This window comes from Symsagittifera roscoffensis, chromosome 5, assembly GCF_963678635.1.
Source record: "Symsagittifera roscoffensis chromosome 5, txSymRosc1.1, whole genome shotgun sequence".
Taxonomy (NCBI): domain Eukaryota; kingdom Metazoa; phylum Xenacoelomorpha; order Acoela; family Convolutidae; genus Symsagittifera; species Symsagittifera roscoffensis.
Genome location: NC_087066.1, coordinates 31,621,624 through 31,646,668, shown reverse-complemented (window position 1 = coordinate 31,646,668; position 25,045 = coordinate 31,621,624). Strand labels below are relative to the sequence as shown.

Below are 25,045 nucleotides of genomic sequence, written 5' to 3'. Positions count from 1 at the left end.
GCATAGATTTCCAAAAACGATCTGCCATTGTCACAGTCTTTAGATGATCTCACGTATCAACCAACTCGAGAATTACCTTGTGAACCAACTTGAGAATTACCCTGAGAACCAACTTGAGAACTTGAGAAACGTCTCACTTTGAATGTTGTTGATCGTGAACTTGCTCAAGAACTTCTTTTTTTTCAAATGCGTGAGGCTAGGTTGTCAACTCAATTTTAAAAATCAATCTGAAAATAAAATTCATTCTTAGACTACGATGTTCTGTTCCTAACCTAAACCACCCCCCATCATTGTGGTTAAAACATTATCCCAACATTTGTTTCGCTAAAATAGTTCATTTGGACGTTCTATAAGAGCATGCAGATTCATTTAATGTTTTAGCACCGTCAAATCTTTAAATTATAATTGTCATTCCTATTACGTTAAAATCCATCTACCTGCTTCGAGATCCCCGTGTACCCTTACTCGAGATCCCCATGTACCCCTAACTCAAGATCTCCATTGTCCACCCGTAGCTCAGGCGATACTCAAGTAGTATTTCTTTTGTAGGTGTACCATTATCTCCGTTTCTGAGAAGACCACGTGTAAGATGGCATATAACTCCCTTGGGCTCAACTTGCCCTTGTTTGGGTCATAAACAGGCATCGAGACCTCCACTATCCCTCTTTCCATCATCAAATCTCTCAGCCTTGTTAGTGCTAACATCACGTGCTCAGGATCTATCGTATTCCTTTCATTGATTCTTTTTACCAGGAAACACAAGTATTTGCCCGGGACTTGTGAAACTGATGGGGGAAGCGCAGCCATTCCTCCCAGCCCCGGTCTCTGTCTGAATAGAAACTCCACGTTCTGATATTCTCTCTTGAAGTCGGCCTCTAGCCTCGATTTGAAGCTCATGTCCGCCGTTATACAGATCGCGCTAGTGCTGTCTGACAAAATGAAGTCGCTGTACGTTATCAGGATGTTCTCCGGGTATTCATTGGGTATTTCAAATTTTGTTCTGAAGTTCCGTCCTATGGTAGGCTCGGCTTCTTCCTCGTCCAGATCTAGCCCGCTGGTCTCTCTCACTTCTCTGAGTTTCTTTATTATCAAATTTTCGTTCTGGGTAATTCCTACCCCCACTCCCCGGACAAAAATATTTATCGACGTCCCCGTCGATGATGCTGGTTCTAAATTGTCTGGCGGTTTCTCGAGCGGCCTGTCGGTTGCTGTCCAACCGAAGAGGAGACCTTCCGCTTTCACATGTTGTTCTGCTGACACGTCGTTCTGCTGGATGCTCTGCTCTTCTTCTCCTTTCCTCTTGACATCACGCATCCACTCTAGTTTTCTCAAGTTTGTGTTCTCCCTCCTCTCTATCTCGCTCTGCTCCAGATCTACTTCTTCTTCTAGTGTGGAGTAGTCTTCTTGCGGGTAGTGTTCGGTGTCGTTGATGATTTGCCATTCATCGTCTGCCACCAATTCGGCCGCACTCACTAACTCGTCGCTCAATTCATCAGGCTGTATCTTGTCAATCAAGAAGTCATCCCCGTACCTATTGTACCTCATGCCTGTCCGTTTGCGATTACCACTCCTGGTTCCTGCTGTTATAAGCAAGTCTGGTTTCGTCCATTTTGGCACCTCGTCCTGCTCCGGGTCGATCCAGTCTTCCTCCGCAATAGATTGCGCATCTGAGCTTGCTTCTATTTTTTTATTATCGACCATGCTCACGTCTTCGTTGCCATCATTCTTTTCCCTGGTGCCTTTTTTGTTCACTTCACATGCTGGCTCTACCAACAGGTACTCTAGTCCCTCCATATTCTGCGGTACGCACCAGTCCTCCGGAGATGGGACATGTGGCTTCAGGTTTACATAATGCGCTGCTCGCCCCGTACTCAAACGGTAGAACGGTCCCTGCTGGTGTACTTCTGTGATCATGAATGGTCCTCTGCACTTCTTGAATAGTTTTTTTGTCCCCTTGGGAGGTATGACATTCTGGAATACCGAGACGTATTGGCCCACTGCATACGGTTTAGCCTGAAGTATCTTTTCATCATATATCTTCAGCTGCCTCATTTGCGCTTGTGCCATGTTTCTCCTGCAGAGCTCGTTTAGTTCCTATTGTCTCTTGACCGCCTCCTTCACATAAGCTTGGGGCGACGTCTTTTTCCCTCCGTATTCTGGGTAAAAGAAGGTTAGGGGCATTGCCCTCTCCTTGCCCGTTAACATCATGAAGGGACTGATTGCTGTCGTCGAGTGTTGCGTGCTGTTGTACGCCCCCACCACTTGCGGTTGATACTTATCCCAATCTGTCAAGTATCTCGAGCAATATACCCTCAGCAGGTTCACCAATGTCTTGTTCTGTCTCTCCACTAACCCGTTAGTCTGAGGATGGTAAGTCGTCGAGTGCGCTTGAGCAATGTGTGACCTCTTCATCAATTCTTTTGTCAGGTCACCCACGAAGGCCTTCCCGTTGTCCGACTGAAATGTCATCGGACAACCATATCGTGATATTCAATGTGTTATCAAGTGGTCACATGTCTCCTCCGCTGAGGCTGTTTGACAGGGCACTGCTTCCGCCAACTTAGTAAAGTGATCTATTATGACCAGTATCTGGTTTTAGCCCGACTCGGTCATGCAGATCTTTTGATGGTCTATCTGCTCAACCTCGTTGAATTCCGAGCTCTCAACGAACTTGAGTGGGAACTTCATCTTCCGTGGGTCTTTCACTTGTAGACATGCCAGACATGCGTTCACCCATCTCTCGCAGGCTTTCCTTAATCCCGGCTAATCAAATCTGTGTAATATTCTCTGTTGCACTTTGTCTATCCCCTGATTGAGGGTCGCTGGTCACTTGTTTGCCAAAAACCTGATGCTCGCTCGAGATTTATTCTTTGCCAACATCCACTTCCCATGTTTGTCCATTCGTCGAACCCTTTTTCGAGCTTGCCTTCTGAGGTTTGAAATCTTCTTCCGTTGCCAGACTTGTCGAGACCTCTATCTCTTTCACCACTTCGGCTAGCTTCCTTGGTTCGGAGCTACTCTTGTAGGCCGCAGTCTTCCTTCGCGCTAGAATCATGGGGGCATTCTCCCTCAAGTTCTTCTCAGAGACAGCATCCGCCGACGGGCTGCTCAACTCCTCTACCTCCCGTTTCCTTTTTCGAGACTTCATACCTTTGCTTGGGGGCGTCGTCACTATCATCACTGATTCGACCTGTTTGTCCCGATCAAACCTTCCCGACTCTTGCCTCTCCCTTCTCGAGCCTTAAGGATATTAGTATCATCAATCATATTACTAGTCTTAAGCTTGTCCTCCCCTTTAACTTTAATCATTTTATCATCAGTTTTTTGTTTCAGAGTAGAGTTGTCTCACCTTCATCATTTCCGGTCTTCTGTCGCGTCTCCTTTAATTTGACCATCTTGCTCAGTAACTCCTTTCTTGCTTTCTCATCCAGCCCGGTGCCCATCAAGACAGGTTCCCCGAACTTCACCACTGTGTTCCACAGCTCTTCTTTGAAGTCATCTAGTGTGGTCTCACTTTCCGTCTCCTGATTAAATTCACTCAAGAATTCCCGCCATGCCTTCTCATCCAGAGTCCCCAGAAACATGCTCTTGTTCTCTTCGAAAGTGTTCTTCTTACTCTCTTTTGTACTCAAGAGTATCATCCCCATGTTGGAAGTTTCGTTGGTCAAGGGTAATTCCAGGTTCTTCCGAGGGGATGATGTCAGAGGTGGCGTGGCCGTGCCGCCAAATCGTCTCCGCTTAGGTCCTGAAACAGTTCCTGAGCGGTGAAATCCTCCTCAGCTGGTTTCTGCGTATCCCCACTTCCATTTCCTCTCCTGCTTCACTGAGAGTCTCATCCATGCTTTCCGCTTCTGATTCGGCTCGCCTTTTCTCAAGTATGTCCCTAAATCTGTTTTCTACAGGACCGCTCCTCTTATCTCCAGGGGTGCCCACTGATAGCGGTGAGGGTGTTGCTGGATTCTGCTTCTTGTGTTCCGTAAGAACTACATATAAGGAATCTGCCGCGTCCAGCTCTTTCTAATCCTGTTTCATCTCCACTCGCTCTAATCCGTAGGGCGCCCGGTACTTTCGTGTAGCGAATTTCATTTCGTCTCTTAGCGCGATGTGTCCTTCTTCTACGATCATTCTTCCGTCGTCCCATACCGGCAACATGTTCTCTAGATTCGCTTGATTGAGCGTTCTCAAGATGTCCCGAACATCGAATTTTGAAGGCATTGAGCCTCTCATCTTCTTCGCTTGAGTCGTCCACGAGTTTATTTTGATGTCGCACGGGTGAAAATAGACTGCGGCTGTGTACCCTATGAACAAGGGGTCCCAACCGTCTGTGAACTCCCTCTGTTGCTTCTCCGCCATGGCTCTCGCGTATAGGGAAGGGACCATCAACGGGCTATTCATCCCCAGTGTCAGTCTCCTGACTATCGGGAACTCCGGGACCACGGTTGGCAGAACCTCTCGTTCAAGTATCGTCTCTAGCTCTATCTTCACCAGATCACAACTCTTCTTCCATGCCGGGATTCTCAAGATCTCGTGCTTATCCGCTGCCAGGGGGTTCAAATTCCAGAACTTGGGGTAGGCCTCAATGGGACCCTCACGTTTCCCCCCGATTCTGCACTGCAACTGCCCCCGGAAGTTGAATACCATTAGTTCGGGATCTTTCACCTTCCCGAAGAGCACTGTGTCGCTCATCCCTGCCCTCAGCAAATGCCACTGCCGGTCCGTGGATGCAGGTCACAACCTCCTCAAGCCCCCTGCTCATCCCTAGTGGGTCAGATCTCATGGCTAGACATAGATCCGTCAAGAGAGGCATGCATCCATTCGCCTCCTTCCATTCCTCTTTCGTTTTAGTATTCTTCTCTTCTCCCGTCAGGTATCGATTCTGCATCAAGAGGTATTCCACCAACAGCGTTTTCAATCCGGCCTTGCATTTGTACGAGTAAGTCTCCGTGCTGGGATGGGCTTTCCCCATCGACAGAGGCTCTCCATACTTCATCAATCTATGATATGCGGTCAGCTCTACGTGGGTCCAGAGTACTAGTGTCAAATACACGTCAATTCGTGTTTCCACACCTCTACTGAACATGTAGGCCGGACCCATGTTAAACAGATATCAGGGGTAGACCAAGTATAGGGCCAACAAGAGATTTATGGGCATGTGCAGCAATTCCTGCACGAACGCGTCCAAGATGGTATCTCTCGCGTAGAACACTCTACGTAGAACACTCTCGCGTAGAACACTAGAAAGGAGGGATCGGGGTGGACCCAAGGCGAACTGGGCCATTTCTAGCATGTCCGACTCCAGCTGGCTTATGTGTCTCTGGAAGACACCATTTAGCCATTCCGTTCCCTTGGGCGTGTCGAAGTGAATGCCATCCGAGGATGCATCACGCGGGAGGGAGTGTTCCATCAGGCCGGCCACGTCCAGCAAACTCACGGGGAGCACGCTTCTCTGCTGAATCTGCCTGATTTCCCCATTGATATTTCGCACCTTCTCATTCATTTCCATCGCATGCTGGTCAAACATCATGTTTTATGGGACCGTACAGATGGTGACTATTGCGGGATCAAACCAAATCCTCAGCTCTTGAAGGATACAACTCATCTTCTCCTGCAACCTCGTTACCTTCCTTGACTCTCCTCTAGACACATCATTGGTCCCCATCATCAGAGTGACCGTATACATCTTCACCATATCCAACATCTCAAGGGACGCCAACATCTGCGGTGTCGCAGCTCCAGAAAAGCTGAAGACTTCAACCTGCCAGTGTGACTGGATCCGCGTGAGCACCCGTATCAAGCTGTCCACTATGATCAGGTGGACTGCACCATCCGGTATCCTGGGTTGAGTGAAATGTTCAGCCCAAGCAGCGTCATGGAAGCAGTCCCTCCTGGCCCGCTGCGCTGCCGTCCAATCCATCCAGTTGTGCCTGTGGTATGCGCCATCTTTATTCTTCTTATAACTCGCGATTGTCACGCTCCTAACTGGATGGTCCCTCCAAGTAGGAGGTCGCCCTTCTTTCTCTGAATCGTCACGGGTTCTCGACTGCAACCTCTCTTGTAGTGCCTTGAGACGAGATGAACCCGACCCAGCTTGGCTACTGCTTGTGGTTGAACTAGGGGTATATCCTGGGAGCTTGACCTCCATCAACGGTCGCACCGATTGCGCATCCAGGCTATGCACACAGAGGGTAACGGTTCGGATGGTATACACACCTCCAGGCCTTCATTCATGTGCTCCTGGGCCGCCCGGTCTAAGTTGAACCGGCCGCTGGGCCTAGGAGCCTCATCCACCTCCGTTTGTGATTCAGGTCTCGATGCCGTGGCGGCTGGCTCTCTTGTCCGTGTCCTCTTTTCTTTCTGTCTCGCGAGCTCTCTGTCTCGCGAGCTTCTCCATTTCCGACTTCAGCTGCTCGCAGTTCACCTCGTTCTCGTGGACCCTCTGTTCTTGCAGGTACTCCGCCCTGAGCATGCTGAGATCACTCCACGCCTGATCTCTCTCGAGGACCGCCTGATCTCTTTCCAGGTTTGCCTGGTCCCTCTCAAGCTTCGCACCATTCCTGTCAAGGTTCGCCTCTGTGCCCTCTCTAGTTACCTCTTCAGGTTGCTGAGGTCCGGGTATGCCTCCTATGTCTGTTGAGACCGTATCATGGACGACGGCCTGCTCGTGGATTGGGCCGCGAGCCCTTCTGGCTGTCTGGCGGGGAGTGGAAATTCTCCCGCACCATATTCTGTGTTTTTACTCAAGCCAGGATTCCTTGCCAATTCGAACCCCCTCACGCCTCCATCCACATTCCAGGACAACCACCTCGTCTGTTCTTGATTGGATATCCCTTCCGTCGTGTAGCCAATCATCAGAACAGCTTCTGTCGCTGATTCCCTGCATTCACCCAGCGCCTCTAACTGTAGGATGGCATTCAACATCACCGCCATCCTCTCATCGATCTGGGTGTAGTCTAAATCCCTCAAGTGTTTGTACAGCCCCGGTCTCTGTCTGAATAGAAACTCCACGTTCTGATATTCTCTCTTGAAGTCAGCCTCTAGCCTCGATTTGAAGCTCATGTCCGCCGTTATACAGATCGCGCTAGTCCTGCCTGACAAAATGAAGTCGCTGTCCGTTATCAGGATGTTCTCCGAGTATTCATTGGGTATTTCAATTTCCGTCCTATGGTAGGCTCGGCTTTTTCTTCGTCCAGATCTAGCCCGCTGGTCTCTCTCACTTCTCTGAGTTTCTTTATTATCAAATTTTCGTTCTGGGTAGTTCCTACCCCCACTCCCCGGACAAAAATATTTATCGATGTCCCCGTCGATGATGCTGATTCTAAATTGTCTGGCGGTATCTCGAGCGGCCTGTCGGTTGCTGTCCAACCGAGGAGGGGATCTTCCGCTTTCACATGTTGTTCTGCTGACACGTCGACCTGCTGAATGCTCTGCTCTTCTTCTCCTTTGCTCTTGACATCACGCATCCACTCTAGTTTTCTCAAGTTTGTGTTCTCCCTCCTCTCTATCTAGCTCTGCTCCAGATCTGTTTCTTGTTCTAGAATGGAGTAGTCTTCTTGCGGGTAGTGTTCGCTGTCGTTGATGATTTGCCATTCATCGTCTGCCACCAATTCTCCAGCACTCAGTAACTCGTCGCTCAATTCATCCGGCTGTATCTTGTCAATCAAGAAGTCATCCCCATACCTATTGTACCTCATGCCTGTCCGTTTGCGATTACCACTCCTGGTTCCTGCTGTTATCGACAAGTCTGGTTCCGTCCATTTTGGCCTCGTCCTGCTCCGGGTCGTTCCAGTCTTCCTCCGCAATAGATTCCGCATCTGAGCTTGCTTCTATTTTTTCATTATCGACCATGCTCACGTCTTCGTTGCCATCATTCTTTTCCCTGGTGCCTTTTTCGTTCACTTCACATGCTGGCTCTACCAACAGGTACTCTAGTCCCTCCATATTCTGCGGTACGCACCAGTCCTCCGGAGATGGGACATGTGGCTTCAGGTTTTCATAATGCGCTGCTCGCCCCGTACTCAAACGGTAGAACCGTCCCTGCTGGTGTACTTCTGTGATCATGAATGGTCATCTGCACTTCTTGAGTAGTTTTTTTTGTCCCCTTGGGAAGTATGACCTTCTGGAATACCGAGACGTATTGGCACACTGCATACGGTTTAGCCTGAAGTATCTTTTTATCATATTTCTTCAGCTGCCTCATTTGCGCTTGTGCCATGTTTCTCCTGCAGAGCTCGTTTAGTTCCTATTGTCTCTTGACCGCCTCCTTCACATAAGCTTGAGGCGACGTCTTTTTCCCTCCGTATTCTGGGTAAAAAAAGGTTAGGGGCATTGCCCTCTCCTTGCCCGTTAACATCATGAAGGGACTGATTCCTGTCGTCGAGTGTTGCGTGCTGTTGTACGCCCCCAGCACTTGCGGTAGATACTTATCTCAATCTGTCAAGTATCTCGAGCAATATACCCTCAGCATGTTCACCAATGTCCTGTTCTGTCTCTCCACTAACCCGTTAGTCTGAGGATGGTAAGTCGTCGAGTGCGCTTGAGCAATGTGTGACCTCTTCATCAATTCTTTTGTCAGGTCACCCACGAAGGCCTTCCCGTTGTCCGACTGAAATGTCATCAACCATATCGTGATACTCAATGAGTTATCAAGTGGTCACATGTCTCCTCCGCTGAGGCTGTTTGACAGGGCACTGCTTCCGCCAACTTAGTAAAGTGATCTATTGTGACCAGTATCTGGTTTTAGCCCGACTCGGTCATGCAGATCTTTTGATGGTCTATCTGCTCAACCTCGTTGAATTCCGAGCTCTCAACGAACTTGACTGGGAACTTCATCTTCCGTGGGTCTTTCACTTGTAGACATGCCAGACATGCGTTCATCCATCTCTCGCAGGCTTTCCTTAATCCCGGCCAATCAAATCTGTGTAATATTCTCTGTTGCACTTTGTCTATCCGCTGATGTCCCATTTGATCGTGCAATCTGAATAACACCTCCTTCTGGTACAATTGTGGTAGTATGATGAGGTTATACTTGTGTAGTATCTTTTCTTCATCTTTTCTCCTGAATGCTACCACCCCATCAGCCGTCTGATAGAGCAAATCCTTCTTTTCCTTGTAGAACTGGCTCAATATCTTGTAACTGTCTTCTTCTAGGTCTCTTTTCTCCTTGACTCCCATCCGGATCCATTTGGAGATGTTGCTTGTCATCTTGTCATTCTTTTGGCTCTATCAGATCCGACAGCCTATATCTCGCCTTGACGCGCTCCTTTAAAGCCAATATTTGACCATTCATTTCTCCAGGACTGTGGATTTCATCTTTCAGTTTGACGCAAACTATCCTCGTCAGGATCTTCCAGTCATCTTCTGGCACCAGGTTTGTTCTGACATTCGAGTTACATGATAGCTCCCGGAACGGCTTCCTTGATACTGCGATTCTTTCAAGATCTTCACCTCCGCGCACCTCCTGCTGATCCAAGTTGTATGTTCCTGATGAGGGATCCGTTTTTAGTTCCCTATCTCGGTGCCTCATCTTCTCTTCAGCCAGTATCATGCACAGACTATCTTGATCATCGTTGCTTTTCTCTGAGTCTTCAACCCATTCTTCACACTCCCCTGTCAAGTGTGTCTTAAGGGATCCTCTCAACCAGTGTTTGCACAACTTCTTTCCCATCAGGTTTCCTTTCCTTCGAGGAGTCCTCGCCACCATCCGCCTCATTTCTTCTCAATATTGTGACCTCTGGTTCTTCTTCACCCTGTACCACAGGTTTATTGTCTGCCGGTTTCTCGAGTAACCTCATCAAGTCTACATTTATCTCTGCTTTTCCCGTTTCTACTTGGTTGAGATCATAGTCTTTTACCTTGAGCGTCTCCCTCACACTTTTTGGCTTGATCATCATCCCCATTAGCATCCCTCAGGTCTTTTTCCAGATTGTTCTCTCTGGACTTTCCTTTGGTAGTTCGGAGTGATCTTCTATGGGTTTACCAGACTTGTCGAGCCATCTCGTGAGTGGAAGACTATCATACGTTTCCTTATCCATGAAGTAAAAGCCATCTTTGATTTCTGGCCTATCCGCCTCCCTCTGGTCCTGTCTCTCGTAGAACTCTGTCTTCTTACTCAAGTTGTCGACATTTTGATGTTTGTCTCTCGTCCTATGCTCAATTATCATGTTGTACCCATCAAGGCAAACTATGCATCTCCCTATGTAGCTTTGATACATTGAGTACGTTTCCAACCAGCTGAGTGCCCTGTTGTCAACTCGTAACCTGAACGGCTCGCTGCCTAGGTATGCCCTGCACTTCTCGACAAAGCAAAGGTAAACACCACGAACATCTCTGCTCTGGGCGCCCCGTACTTCATCTCCTTATCACTCAAGACTTTACTCCCGTATGCTATTGGTCTCAAGACTGTCTTCCCATTCCACTCTTGCTCTTGATGGAGAATGCCAGAAATCGCTACTGCCGATGCAACCGTATGTAGTACGTACCTTCCCTTTTCCGTTGGCATCTCTAGCACCGGTGCTTCGCACAACTCCTTCTTTATTCTCTGGAATGATTCTTCCGCCGCGTTGTTCCACGTGAAGTTCTTGCCTTTGTGCCTCATTAGTTGTTGCATCGGGTACACCTTGTCCGCGTAAGCCTTGATAAACTCCCTGTAGTAGTTCGCAAAACCCAGTAAACTCATCAATTGATGTTCCGTTTTTGGCAATTTCCACGTCAGAACCGCTTCTACTGCATCTGGGTCTGGTCTGATGTCATGTCTATCCACCATTCTCCCCAGGTATTTTAACGAGTCTTTGAGTATTTCACATTTTGATGGTTTGCATTTTAGTCCCGATCTCTTCATGCAGGCGAACACCTCGTCCAGTCGTTCGATATGATCCCCTAGTGTCGGCGTCGCAATTACCACGTCATCCACGTAGCACATTACCAGGTTGCCGTATTTCTTTGTTGCGCCGATCAATTCGTGTGCCATCAATCTTTGAAATGTGGCCGTGGCGTTGCAAAGACCAAACGGCATCCGTTTCCATTGGAACAGCCCCAACTCGCAGACAAACCCTGTCTTGTCCCTTTCCTGTTTCCTCAGTGGTACTTGCCAAAAAGCTGATCCTAACTCAAGAGTCGTAAAAAATTTTGCGTCCCCCAACTTTGAGAGGCTCTCATATATTCTAGGTATGGGATAGACATCCTTCACCGTGACGGAGTTCAGAGATCAAAAGTCGCAGCAAAACCTTAATTGGTCGCCTTTCCTTTTAGCCATCACTACTCCACACGCCCACGGTGATTTGGATGGTTCTATCATATCATACTCTAGTAAGGTCTCTATCTCCTTTCTACATGCATCCGATTTGTGTGGGGTCATTCGCCTCGCCCCTCCCTATGCGGCACCGCCGTCTCTTCAAGCTCTATTTCTTGTTCAACAAAATTACAACATCCAATATCTGCTTTATATCTCGAAAAACCATCCTCATTCCTCTCTAGTACATCCTTGATGGCTTCGAGGTGTTCATCCGTTACCTTGCCCCTCAAGTGCTCTATTTCAGGTAAAACTGGTTTATCCATTTCCATTTCCTCTAGTGTGGATCTTTCTGGGGAACTGGAACAGCTCGAAAGTCCATCGTCTGTCTCTGAATTAAATGACTTCAAAAGACCTGATGAATCTTTTATTTTCTTCAATCGTCTCAAGATACAAATCTTGTCCCTGTGACTGGGATTCAAGTACTTCATTCTCTTTTACGTTTTCAGTCATTTCATATCGAGTTTTCAAAGAAGCATCCTCTCCCTCTGGATTGTGATGGGTATGTTAAGAGTATTCAACAAGACACTGACGCAGAGGCCGCTCTTGGTTATCGAGAAGGATCTTCCTAAAACAGCAGCACTTTGACTGTTTGGATTTGGGACTATGCATACATGCTTGTTATCACTAAACTCATTATCATTTTCCATCCGTAAGCTCACAATTGCCGCTTCATTTGCTTTCAGCCTTACCCTCCTACTCAAGAATACCGGCGCTTTATTCTCACTTGCCATTATCAGATTTACCGGTTTAATTACGTACTACCTATCCGGGTTCCGAATCCTGAACATGGCATTGTTCAGATCAATCGTTACGTCGAAATTCCTGATGAAGTCTCTGCCTAAAATGAATTGGTCAGACTCATCTAGATTCTCCATCACAAGAAAGCTCATCCACAGGTTGTGTTCCCCTAGATTTAGGGCTATTATTGGTGTTCTGCCTAGTTTCTGGTGTTTGTTTGCAGCTGATAGCCGTTTTCTTGAGTCTATCGAATCATCTTTGTCAAAACCCATTCGCACCCAAGTTTCGATTGGTATAATGCTCAAGACCGCTCCCGTATCAAGTAACCCGCGTAATGTGTTTTCTTGCCACTTATGTCAAGCACGTGTGCTGATACGTCCGCCTCCGTCCCGATGTGCATTGCATCCTCCTCCAACATGGCGCAGTGTCCAATCGATCTCACTTTTAGTTCTTCCCTGCCCACGTAGATCTGTCCCGCTAAGTCTTCGTCACATGTTATCATAGTTTTCGTGTAGATGTTTATCCCATCTATGTTTAACACCACCTCATGCGGACCATAGGCTTCCGTGTACCTATTCTCGACGCGGACTGACTTGCTGTCACCTCTTTTGAGTAGTGACCTCAAGGCTCTAGAAGTTGTCTGCGGACTTATTGCACTTAAGTAATCTGCGTACACATCGATGTGCATTATTGTCTGGTCGCTCGGTTCACTCAGGTTTCTCGTTACTTCATGGCCGCCCACAGTGATTTTTGACATTATTCTGGCACCGATCTTTGTTATGCCGAATGGCTTGCTCGTCACCAATTTTAGATTGTTGCAATTTCCACCCCTTGTCGCTCCCACTTCGGCTTCCGGTATCGGCATCGACATACTTAACGTCTCATTCAACTTCTGCCTTTCGATTTCCTGCTTTAGTCGTTGCTCGATCTCTTTCGTCGCTAGATCTTGTTTCACTTTGTTGATGGCTTCCGCCGCTGCCTTTTCATAGTTTATTGCTAGAGGATTCTTGTTCTCGGCTTCTATGGCGTTCTTAACTTGCACTACCCTCGGCTTGCCTGTTACTTGTGTTCTGTACCGCCGCCAGGGCCAGCTTGTGTTTGGGGTGACTTGGTGACTTTGGTTCTTCACTGCTTCCCAAAACAAGGGGCACTCCATCTTAAAGTGGCGCTCTTGATTGCAGAAGAAGCATCTTGCACCTATCTTGATGATCTTCCGTCTGGGTCATATCTTCCTCATCGAGCGCATATCCCAGACTCTTCATGCCTTGCTTGTTTGTCGTGCAATCCGCCACATGATGATCCGCTGACCGCAATTTGCGCATGACCTGCGTTTGTCCATATCATCTCTAGTCTTGTACCATGATGACCTCTGCGGTTGATTCCCCCTTGCATGTTTCTATTCTCTGGGTACGAGTACTTCTTTGGTTTCATCAACATGTACTCCCTTGATTTCTGTCTCATCTCTTCCTTCCGGCGTCGGTGCATTGTCTTTCGATAGTGCATAATATGTTGCTAACATTGTTTTCAAGTCGTCACTTTTAACCCCATCGATAAATTTCGAGGCGATGCTGAAGTTCCTTCTATTTGTTGATTCTTCGGGATCACTCCTTCTTCTCAAGCTCTCAAATCGTCCAGGAACCGATCGATTGATTCATCGTCCCTCTGTCTTCTCTTTTCGAATCTCATCATAGCCTGGTGACCCTTCATTCCCGATCCGAATAGGTTCAAGAATATTTCGAAGATTTTGTCTGCAGTATCACGTTCCTCTTCCTTCTTTGCAACTACACATTTTAACGCCGTGCCTTCCAAATTGCTGAGTATCGCTGTGCAGGCTTGTCTCTCGTCGTTCAAGTTGTCTTGTTCCAAGTGTAGTCTCATGACTTCTACCCAAGTGTCAATGCATCCGTCTGAGGCGTCCTTAATATCTTTTGGCTTCTTGAAGGTTTTCCTGGATTTGCTTCCTCCTCTTTCACTCGAGTCCGTCTTCCTCGTAGCGAACGCTTCCAATGTCCTAATCATCATCTCCCAGGTGCTAGTCCACGTTATGGCATCAGGTCCCACATTGTTGCTTGTTGTGGAGTCCCCCGGACCACTTGTCGTGTCTGAGGTTCCACTCTTCATAATTGTCCTTGCCCCCCTGATCCTATGCTCGCTGCACCCCGTGGTAACGGTAACGGTGTTGACTCCCGCTTGTTCCGTTGTGGTTCCACAAAATCGACTCTGTTTCCCTGCGTTCGATCTGTTACCGGCTTGTCTTGTGATGTAGTGTTTCTCAAGATGGCATCCAATTTGGCTTGTAAGACACATGAACTTTCAGCCTGGTCTCTGCTCATTGTGTCCATTCTCGTCTCCAGACTCCCTGACTTGCTGTTCACAGTGTCATACCGTTGCTTCATTTCTTGCATGTCTTTTTTGATGAGCTTCTCTCTCTCCTTGTCTGTAGCCTCTATTTTATCTGCCATTTGTTGTAGCTTCTTTTCAGTTGCCTTCGCCAGATTGAAGCAGTGATCCAGGCTCTCGTGCTTATTATATCTGATTTCCTCTTTTTAGCAATTGTCGATCATCTTCACTGTACTTCAGTTGTTTATCGATTTGTTCCAGCTTCGCCATCAAGTCACTCTGCTCAAGTAAAGGTGTTTTCTGCTGGTTAGCTGTTGTCCCATTTTCTATTGTTGCCTCGTGGCTAGCTGTTGCTACAGGATCGGCATGATCATCGTCTCGATTGTCTTCTGTTGCTACTGCAGAAACCGTTCCAAATGTCTTGCCTTTCTCGGTCGTAGGTGCTATTTCAACATTCTCTCTTGGTTTCATCCCGACCATCATTGCAATCCTCTCTGTGAACGACGTTCTTTCTGCATGAGAGTCATCTTTTATCGTTTCCGGTGTGTTGCTCGTTGTATCATCTACAATGTCAATCGGCGAGAACTTCATCGTCTTCTTTTATTGTTCTTCCACTTTCGGCATTGGTGTTGACTCTGTTATTTCCCTGTCCACTTCGTCAACGCTCTGGTCTGGTGTCTCTAGGTAAATTTCTGTAGCAGGTACCGTTCGTCCCTCTTCAGCGCTTACTCTCGTTTTGTTCTCTTTTGCACTTCTTGTATTGACCATGCTCACTGAAAAGTTCTTTCTCATTACTTTTTGGACCGACGGCATTGCTTTTCGTTGCGAAGAGTTATGATTAGTCTTTGACTCTTGTACTCTCTTTTTTGCAATCGGTACCCTACTTCGCCTCGTGATTCTTATTTACAATTTTTTCTATGTACAATACTAATATTTACAAATTTCTTTTCTAAGGATAAAATTTCTAAAAATTATTTCTAATTTTCTTAAGTAAAAAATTTTTCAGTTCGTGATCTTATTAGAGCAGATTTTTCTTGATTTCTATCGCTCTGACCGCTCCTTTGAACTCTTCACTTAAGTATTTGTATATTTCACACTGTCCCAATGCCTACCACTCCAGTGTTGGGCTACCTCGCACTGTCCCAAGACCCTTTTGGCTCAGATGTCGGAACACTTAGCACGTCCCAAGACCTCTTCGTACCGTCCCAAGACTTTTCATTAGTGTCCCAAGACTTCGTAGTACTGCCCCAAGACCTTTTGGCACTGTCCCAAGACTCTGCGATAGTGTCCCAAGACTTTTCTGTACTGTTCCAAGACTTTTCTGTACTGTCCCAAGACCTTTTGGTACTGTCCCAAGCCTTTGCGGTAGTGTTCTAAGACTTTTGTGTACTGTCCCAGGATTTTTCTGTACTATCCCAAGACTTTTCTGTACTGTCCCAAGACTTTTCGGCACTGTCCCAAGACTTTTCTGTACTGTCCCAAGACTTCCTGGTACTGTCCCAAGACCTTTTGGTACTGTCCCAACACTTTTCCGCTCTGTCTCAAGACTTCCTGGTACTGTCCCAAGACTTTTCCGCTCTGTCCCAAGACTTCCTGGTACTGTACCACGACTTTCCGCTCTGTCCCAAGACTTCCTGGTACTGTCCCAAGACTTTTCCGCTCTGTCCCAAGACTTCTTGGTACCGTCCCAAGACTTCTTCGTACTGTGCCAGGACTTCGTCACTTTAGTGTTGGGACACACACACTGTCCCAAGACCCCTTCTTCCTTAGTGTTGGGACAAACTGATTTCCTCTTCTTCTTTGAACCTTAACCCCGGTACTCTTGAACCACTATCCCCGGTACCACCACTTGAGCTCTGATATAAAAATTTCCCCAAAACCAAACTTACTGGCCAAAGGTTTCAAATGCTAACACCCCTGAATTACCAAGAAGACGGTACCACTTCTTGGTACCGTCCCAAGACTTCTTCGTACTGTCCCAGGACTTCGTCACTATAGTGTTGGGACACACACACTGTCCGAAGACCCCTTCTTCCTTAGTGTTGGGACAAACTGATTTCCTCTTCTTCTTTGAACCTTATCCCCGGTAGTCTTGAACCACTATCCCCGGTACCACCACTTGAGCTCTGATGTAAAAATTTCCCCAAAACCAACCTTACTGGCCAAAAGTTTCAAATGCTAACACCCCTGAATTATCATCCTTTATTAATCTGATGCAAGTTGAAATTCAACTTGTTCGCTGGTGTTTTGTGATCACCTATCCGTTCAAAAAACCGATAAAATTAGTACCGAAAACGTAAAAACACAAACAATAAAAAAGTTATAAAAACAGAAAGATGAACCCACCTAAAATTAAAAGTGACCAATGTCGCCCTTTCGTAAAAAAAAATGTCTGGTACCTGATTGCCACGCGTTTTCCTCCCCCCTTCTTAACATTCTTATGTGGTATTGTCCTTCCGGGTTTCAAAAACTGTCTATTTCAGTTCCCCCACCCGACCCTACCAGGAGACCTACCTTATTTCGATCTTAGAATTAGATATCCTCTCTCTATAATTCACGCGTGTAAGATTATAATGTAACTAAATTGACGATATCGATTGATTACTTACTATAACGTGTTCCCCCTTTTTACAATTTGCAACCGCCAATCTCTAACCTAACCAGCCCCCTCCTATCCTCCCCCTTTTTAGCCCCCTCTTAAGCCGAAAATTACCTTAAGCGCTGGGTGCTAAACCTCTCGAGAGAAAACCGTAGAACCTGTTTCCAAGCTCTGCTCAAGTAAAAACGTTCCTCAAAACGGTGGGGTTCCGCTTATCCAATTTTACACTTATCTCCTATAATGTAATGTGGATTCTAACGAAACCCGATTGACCAACCAGAACTCCTCTGTGTGTCCCCTTCTGGTTGTTCTGATTATTCCGTGATGGTTGTCTCCTTGGCTCGTCCAGCACCTCTCTCCAGCACCACTTTCCCACTGTGCTGATTACCTGTTCCAGTCCAGTCTCCCAGTGGTTCGTAGATTGACCAAACAAAACACCTCTGTGGGCCTTCTCTGTTCGGTTCCGTCAGTGCTGGATGTCCCCTTGTAGTATCCAGCACGTGTCGGGTTCCCTTGTTGTGAACCACTTTCCTGCTTGGCTGGTCACCTTTTCCAGTCAAGTCTCCTAGTGGTCCAGCTAAGTTGCAAGCTATCTGAAAACCCTTGACAACGCCCCACACTCGGGCACCTTTTTAAATTGCTGAAATGGTTGAAACGATCGGTCTTATGAAAACAGTATGGGTATACTATTTAGTTAATATTAAGGTTTTGATCCAACTAATCTGGTGTCAAAGTCACTGTCACTTTTTGTTTTATGGTTTTTGTTCCTTTTTCTATTATTTTTCGGTTTTTGTTTCGCTTTTTGACTTTTTGCTCGTTTTTTAGTCCCCTAGTTACCTCCGCTTACTCGGTTAGCTAGGCCTCGTTCGGAGAGCGTACCAGGAAATTTTCTCGAATTTTCTTAAAAAGCTATCACGGTACGACCGGAAGGTTTACACGTTCCCGCTGAACCGTACCACCGGTACTCTATAATGGGCATGTAGCCCGGAGCTGAGTCAAGTGGGTTCTACTCCGTAGTCATGATGTCGTAAAAACGCCCAGAAGCGCCATTAAAAACACTATGTAACAGTCGCCTACTTAAGTCACATATGAGGTTAAAGAAAAATAGGCCCTATAACCATTGGCTCAAGAGTCAGGGACACTATCTCTTGTGTTTTGCTACCTCGAAAGGTCGGAGCCCATTCGGGTCACTTGCGACATGAAACTAAAACCCTCGGTACAGCTTAAAGGCCACTACCAAAATACCCCCCCACCCACTCCAGAAAATAAGAACGTCCCCATACTTAGGTCTCAAAATACCCAAAATACGCGAACGCCGTTAAAAACGGGGTCGGAACAGTCCGTATGTTTAGTTTTTGTTAGTCAGTGGAATTTTGATCCATTTCAGATGGATCAACCTAAAACTCTCCTTATCTCAACATAACAATCATAACAATTATAAAATACACTCAAGAAAATTAAATTGGGTACTGACATACCAGCACACTCGAGAATTGAGGTAACTAAATTAATCAGTAACTCTAGCATTAGGTAATTAAGTTTTAACTCAAGAAGTTTGTAATCAATGAATTCCAGCAAGGGAAATGAGTTTTGACTCGAGAATTAAGTTTTGGAATTGGACCATTGGGATACCCCTGCTGTCCACCTTTCCACTGAGTTTTCACTCTGGTTCACCTCTTATCTGTCTCTGCTCTGTTTACAATCGCTCTGCTTCCTATTCAGGATAGGACAGCTCTACTCGTGTTTTATTACTATCTGGAAAATGCGTATAGCAATTTCCAGCTGCTTTTTTTTCACCACTTTCCCGCGATTGTATCTCGGTTGTTCTGATCTTGTATTTCTGAGATTTTCAGTTTTCGCGAGAAAGGAGAGCATGACAGGCTCAATTCGAATTTTTGAAAAATTATATTTTACCCCAAAATTACGTTGTCCGTATTCCTCAGGGTCAAATTTCCAAATATGACCGACTGGCACAACATGCCAAACCCCAGCTGCAAGTGATCCTGCACCCCGTAACAGTTTTGACGAGTTAGAGAGTGTTAGTCAGTTTTGTTACTTGGGACACACGTTGCATGCTACTGGAGACTGTGAAATTGCTATAAACGGGCGTATCAAGAATTGCTTTTGAAGTTTCTCAGTTTTGATTTGAAGTCATCTTATAGTGTCTTCAAATCAAAACTCTAATTGAAGACCTAGTTACCTTTTTTACGGAAGCTCTGTGATAATGTCAGAAGACGGAACTCAGCAAGATGATCCTGAAGCCCCACCCCTTTTGCGGAAACAATTCATACACTAGTCAAACAATTGGAGTCGAAAAATAACATCTGGTATTTAGATGATGGGAATTTAGCCGACGACTATAAGGTAGTACTCCGGGACCTTAAAAACATTCTGAAATCGGAACAAATTTACGGCCTGAGCTTGAACACTGAGAAGTGCGAACTTTGTTTTTTGGGACCGACTACTAGTACACAGTATAGTTCAATTTTAACTTAATTGCCAAAAATATGCCCCAAAATAAAAATAAAAGCAAAAGAAGATCTCCTCATTTTAGGATCTCTCATCGGCGAACTTTGGTGAAAAGAATTGCTCGACAAAAAAATTAAGGAACCTGAAAAAATCTGGGATGTCATTGACAATTTAGACGCGCATTATGGTTTTTACCTCCTGAAAAATTGCTTTAGCATGCCAAAACTCCTATATTTTTTGCGTACGAGCCCTTGTTTTTTGCAAAATGAATTTTTGGAACACTACGATAATTAAATTAAGAAATTCGTTATGCAAGGTCACTAACGTGAAAATGGATGATAACCAATTTTTGCAAGCAGTTCTCCCGGCAGCCAAAGGTGGCTTGGGCGTTTCTTCCGCTCATCTACTCGCTTTACCCGCTTTCTTAGCCTCATCAGTAGGAGCAAAAGATGCCTTGAGCGAGATCTTCGGTTTGGAGCATGCGGATGGAAACTATGATGATGCGCTTAAACGGTGGTTTGAACTTAGAAAACTTGAAATGGCTCCGGAAATAGAAATCCAAAAAAAATGGACGGAGCCAATTTTTGACAGCGAAATTGCAGACTTGATTTTACGACTCGAACCAACGGACGTAAAAAAGATTCAACGCGTTCCAAGATAGATTTGGCTCCCAATGGTTGAACGTCATCCCGTGCAAAAATTTAAGGTTAAAACTGTCGAACCAACAACTCAGACTTGCGATAGGACTTCGATTAGGATCAAAAATATGCGAACGGCATAAATGCGTGTGCGGAAAAGACATTACCGAGGATGGTTGGCATGGTCTTTCTTGCCTCAAAAGTGCAGGGAGATTCTCAAGGCATTCAAACCAGAATGCCCTTATAAAGCAGAGTTTATCTTCTCCTCACATTCCGTCCGTTTTAGAACCACGACACCTCTACAGGACTGATCAGATGCGACCAGACGGTTTGACGCTCGTTCCATGGGCTGTTGGTAAGCAGCTCTTGTGGGATGTAACGGTAGTAGACTCCTTAGCTCCTTGTAGGATTAATGCCGGGTCTGTTTGTAACCCTGGTACGGCTGCCGCTGAAGCGGAAGAGCAAAAAATTGACAAGTATAAATATCTTGTCACTGATATCTTTTTCAACCGCTAGCTTTCGAAATTCAGGGCGCGGCCGGCCCCAGCATAGAAATTTTTTTGAGCAAGCTTTGTAAGAACCTAAGCATATGCAGTGAGGAACCCAGACCAGGAAGCTTTTTAAAACAGAGAATCTCCCTGGCAATACAGATTGCGAACGCCGCTTGCGTACTCGGAACAATAAATGACAAAATAACTTTCGACGAAATTTTTTATTTGTAACACTTGTATTTTATATTATCTCGTGTCGAGTTGCTAGAAAATTCCAAGGATTTTGACTGGAATACGTGATGAAGGGACTCCTGACTGTAACCTCGGTTACTATGATACTTTTGACCTTCTGATTATATTAAAAAAATAATAAAAAAAAATCTTATGGAGTTCGATGCTAACAATGAATTTGTTTGCAAAACGATAGAATATCCTAAAATGTAGGATCTATCCTTTGCTATGAAGCTCTTTTCTGGGTTACTTATAAACAGATCTTCGTTTTTTGAGAGAGCAAAATATCAGGAACCTTAGGATCAAAACTTACTGCAACTGTTACAACACGAAATTGCTGACTCACTCAGGGCTGAATTTTCAATGCAAGATTAATGATTATCCGTGAGAGGTAGTCAGCTGCTGCGTTCGTTTTCCAGGAAGTTGGCCAAAAACAAACGTGAATGCCATCAATTGTTCAAGCACGTTTGGAATGGCACAATTGGAATGGCATTGTTTTTATTTGAACACAAATAAGTAAAAGTTTTTTATCAGAGATTTTTAACCGTTTGTTATGATGTTCCCCCAACATACGAGCAAACGACGTGAAATCGAAATGAACTGCTTAGAATCCTTTGGCGTATATGGACAGCTTAATTTGCCCGGGGTCGAAAACCTTGCTGCTAAACGAAACGGGCGCATACACTTTTGTAATTTTGTCCTATTGGTCAACGTATAGTGTTCAATCATGAGCATGTAACCTGCTGTATAATAGCTGGCATCCGTTTTAATCACAATCTGGAATTGGTAGTCGCTGTGCTCGCTTGAATTCATTTTCAAATGTTCCATTTTGCTAATATGCACCGTTGTCGCAGGCAGTTCTTCATTCATGCGCAGCAGTCGATAGAATAGTAGAAGTGTTCGTGAGAATTCGGGAATGTACCTCTTGAAAAATTTGAAGAAACCATTCAACGGCTGAATTTTTTTTACATAAGTTGGAGCTTTTAGATTTTAAAGAGACTTCTGTACTTTGATTCGGTTTGATGCCATAACATCAGATGAGATGGAGTGAACCAGAAAATCAAGGCAAAGTTTCATGAACTCAAATTTGTTTGAACTCCAAGATCATCAACGATCTTGTTAGGTAGGTATTCGAATTCGATGTAGTAGCGCCCTTTTATAAAGTAGGAACTCTTACACTAATTTTGTTTTAGTGTGGGTTAAAATATTCGGCGTCGGCTATTCTAGGGTGTTTTTTTAACTAGTGAAAAATTTTTCTCATAGTTTATTTAGCGCTCCGAAAAAAGATATTTTGTTGGAAAAAAATGCTCTTTCTCTCTTTGCGATTCAATACTTTTTTCTCTCAATATATCTCTCTATAAGCTCTATTTGCCCCAATAATAATAATATAATAATAAAACAGAATTTAGGATACATCCATGGGAGTTAGCTTCCGAATCAAGTTTATGAGATCAATCATATTTTAGTTTAATGAGTTTAGTTTTTTGAAGTTTAAGCATCTTGTGCATCCGCAGTTGATTCTCCAGGTGCAGGTATCGACTTCATTGTAGATTTTCTCGTAGAATTGCCAGTACACTCTTGATATTTTTGGTTTAAACGAGTCACTTAATAGGACTTCATATTTCAGGTGATCGTGAAATATGTTTGTCAGGCTGCAGGCGCGTTGCCAGAAATCAGATTCGCATTTATAAAGTCCAAAGTTCTTCGCGTTGAAACGTCTTGTTGTTTTCGGTCGATTTGATTCAGTGATTTCTATAAATCGCCACCATTCCAGGTCGGTCTTTCCTCTTAGAATGTTCGCGAACAAAAGTAGTACATGCATTTCTTGGTAAAGAGACAAGGGAAGAATTTGAAGAGTGGTTAACCTCGATTTATAAGGAATTTGTTTATTTCCAAGTATCCATTTCGTTGCTCTCTGTTGCACTTTTTCTAAGGTGACAAGATCTTGCTTTGAGGGTTTCCAGACTGATGATGCATAGCTAACGATAGGTACTACATAGCTTTTATATGCATTTTTCCTGTTGTTCATGGTTGTGGCAGGTGATAAGTTTCTTTTGATGCAGTATAGGGCCTTCTGTGCTTTGCTCGCACGATTGTTTGCATGAGAAGTCCAGTTAAGATTTTTTGACATTATCTTTCCAAGATCTTTAAGTTCGTTAGGCTGTTCGAATTTGTACGAGAATATACTTAGGTTGCACTCGCCCTTAATTACTAGTGTTTTGCTCTTGGTCATATTGAGGCGCATTTCATTGGTTTCACACCACTTCAAGACTTTTCTAATATCAATGTGAAGGGTAGTCGGGTCGGTGCCCATAATTTTATAGTCATCCGCATAGCCGTAGCACGATGACATGACACATTTTGGCAAGTCGTTGATGTATACTAAGAAAAGGAGTGGCCCTAGAATAGATCCTTGCGGCACTCCACTATAAATTGGCAGTTGGCTTGAGACCAAGCTGCCGATGCGTACTGTTTGGGTTCGACCGGTCAGGTAACTTTTGATTAGATCCAATATTGGGCCTGTTATTCCAGCTCTGCTGAGTTTTTCGATCGTTATATTGTGATTTACTTTGTCGAAAGCCTTCTGGAAGTCGAACTAAAATGACGCTAGGAAGTGGCAGTTGCTATTGTCAAAGTTCACAAACATTTTGTGCAGGTATTCGATTAGGTTTGTTATAGATGAGCGTCTTTGCCGAAAACCGTGTTGAGATTGGGACAATGCGGTGGATAAGATTGGGTACATTCTGTCGAAAATAAGTTTCTCGAGGACTTTGGATACTGCTACGAGGAGGCTGATCGGCCTGTTATTATCTACCATTTGTTTGTTCCCTTCTTTAAATATGGGGATTATTTCGCTTGTTTTCCAGAATGATGGGAAGTAGCATTTGTTTGCAATTGTGTTGAATATGAGATGCAGTGACTTTGGTAGGGAGTCTGATAATTTTTTCAGCAGAGTGTTCCCCATACGGTCAAGTCCGTTGGCCTTGCTCTCGTCCAGCGATTGGAGAACGAGTTGTATTTCTAGTTCTGAGAAATGAATCATCGACAGCTTGGGCTGTCCCTCTGTGAGAGTATAATCGTGGTGATTCTTACTGAAAACGGATTGGAAGTACTGATTAAATAATTCGGCTTTTTCGATATCGGTATTAGCTGACTTATCGTCAAGAAATACTTCAGTTGGGATTGAGCTTGTTTTCATGATAGTTTTGAGGTATTTTTGGACGTTTGAGAAGATTCCAGACTTGAAAATTTCTGTTTCATGATTGCATTGGTCTGCTGAGAGCGATAAGGACAATTCAGTTTGTAATTGCTGGATCTTTAGGGTATTTGTTTTACTTTGGCGTCTGAGAGTTTCTACTTTTTTCATGAGGTTTGAGCTCGTGGGAGAAAACCAGGGCGCTAGATGTTTCCTATGTTGGGTTGTTCGGGGTATGTGTTTGACTATAATACCGTAGATCCAATTATACCACTGATCTACCAGGAGATCAACGTTGCTGTAGCAGTATGGGTTGAAGTGCTGCTCTCGCACATATTCGTTGATTTCGTTCCAGTTGGCTTTTTTGAAGGCAAAGCCTGAAAAGTCGTACTTTTGGGAGGGTAGAGGGACCCTTTCGTGATTTATTTTGCGATTCATATGTAACTTTGAGCCGTAAGGTGGGTGATCTGAGGTGAAGTCGTTTTTGAGCCGATTGTCCATGTATACGTCTAGTATGATATCAGGATTGTTGCAGAGCAGGATATCCAGGCTCTTTCCAGTATCGGTTATGATGAATTGTTCCAGGTTTAATTCCTGGAAGTTGTCTAGGATGCTTTGTTCGTACTCGCATTTTGATGAGAGTGATTTCCAATTTGTACACGAGAAGTTGATATCTCCAACAATGACAAGATTTTGTATGCCTTGCTCGCGTTGTGTTGCTTTTATTAAGTTCAGCAATGAGTTAAGTTGATCTAGTGACCATCGGTATGGGCTATACACAGGGGCACAATATATACAGCAGACAAGTATTGGTACAGATATCTTGAGTTGAACCATTACGCAGTCTTGCATGCCTGTATCAATGCGGTTATGTGGTATGTTGGCGTTGATGCCAATTAGAACTCCTCCGTGTTTTGATAGACCGGCTTTTGAAGTTCTTTCAGATCGATAGAGTTCAAATTGAGGCAAGAATATGGAGTTGTCTGTTATGTCGTTGGTTAACCATGTTTCGGTTAGGCAAAGTAGTTGGTATTGACAGCTTGTGTTTATCGC

At 45.0% G+C, this 25,045-nt stretch overlaps 2 protein-coding genes across 2 annotated transcripts in view; one reads left to right on the top strand and one right to left on the bottom strand.

The window, feature by feature from the left end:
• LOC134845487 (uncharacterized) overlaps window positions 1–25,045 on the bottom strand; it is a 288,095-nt gene that overhangs the window by 51,747 nt on the left and 211,303 nt on the right. The gene's annotated exons all lie outside the window — the stretch shown is intronic.
• The window catches only part of LOC134845485 (acylamino-acid-releasing enzyme-like), a 284,730-nt gene that overhangs the window by 227,895 nt on the left and 31,790 nt on the right, over window positions 1–25,045 (top strand). The gene's annotated exons all lie outside the window — the stretch shown is intronic.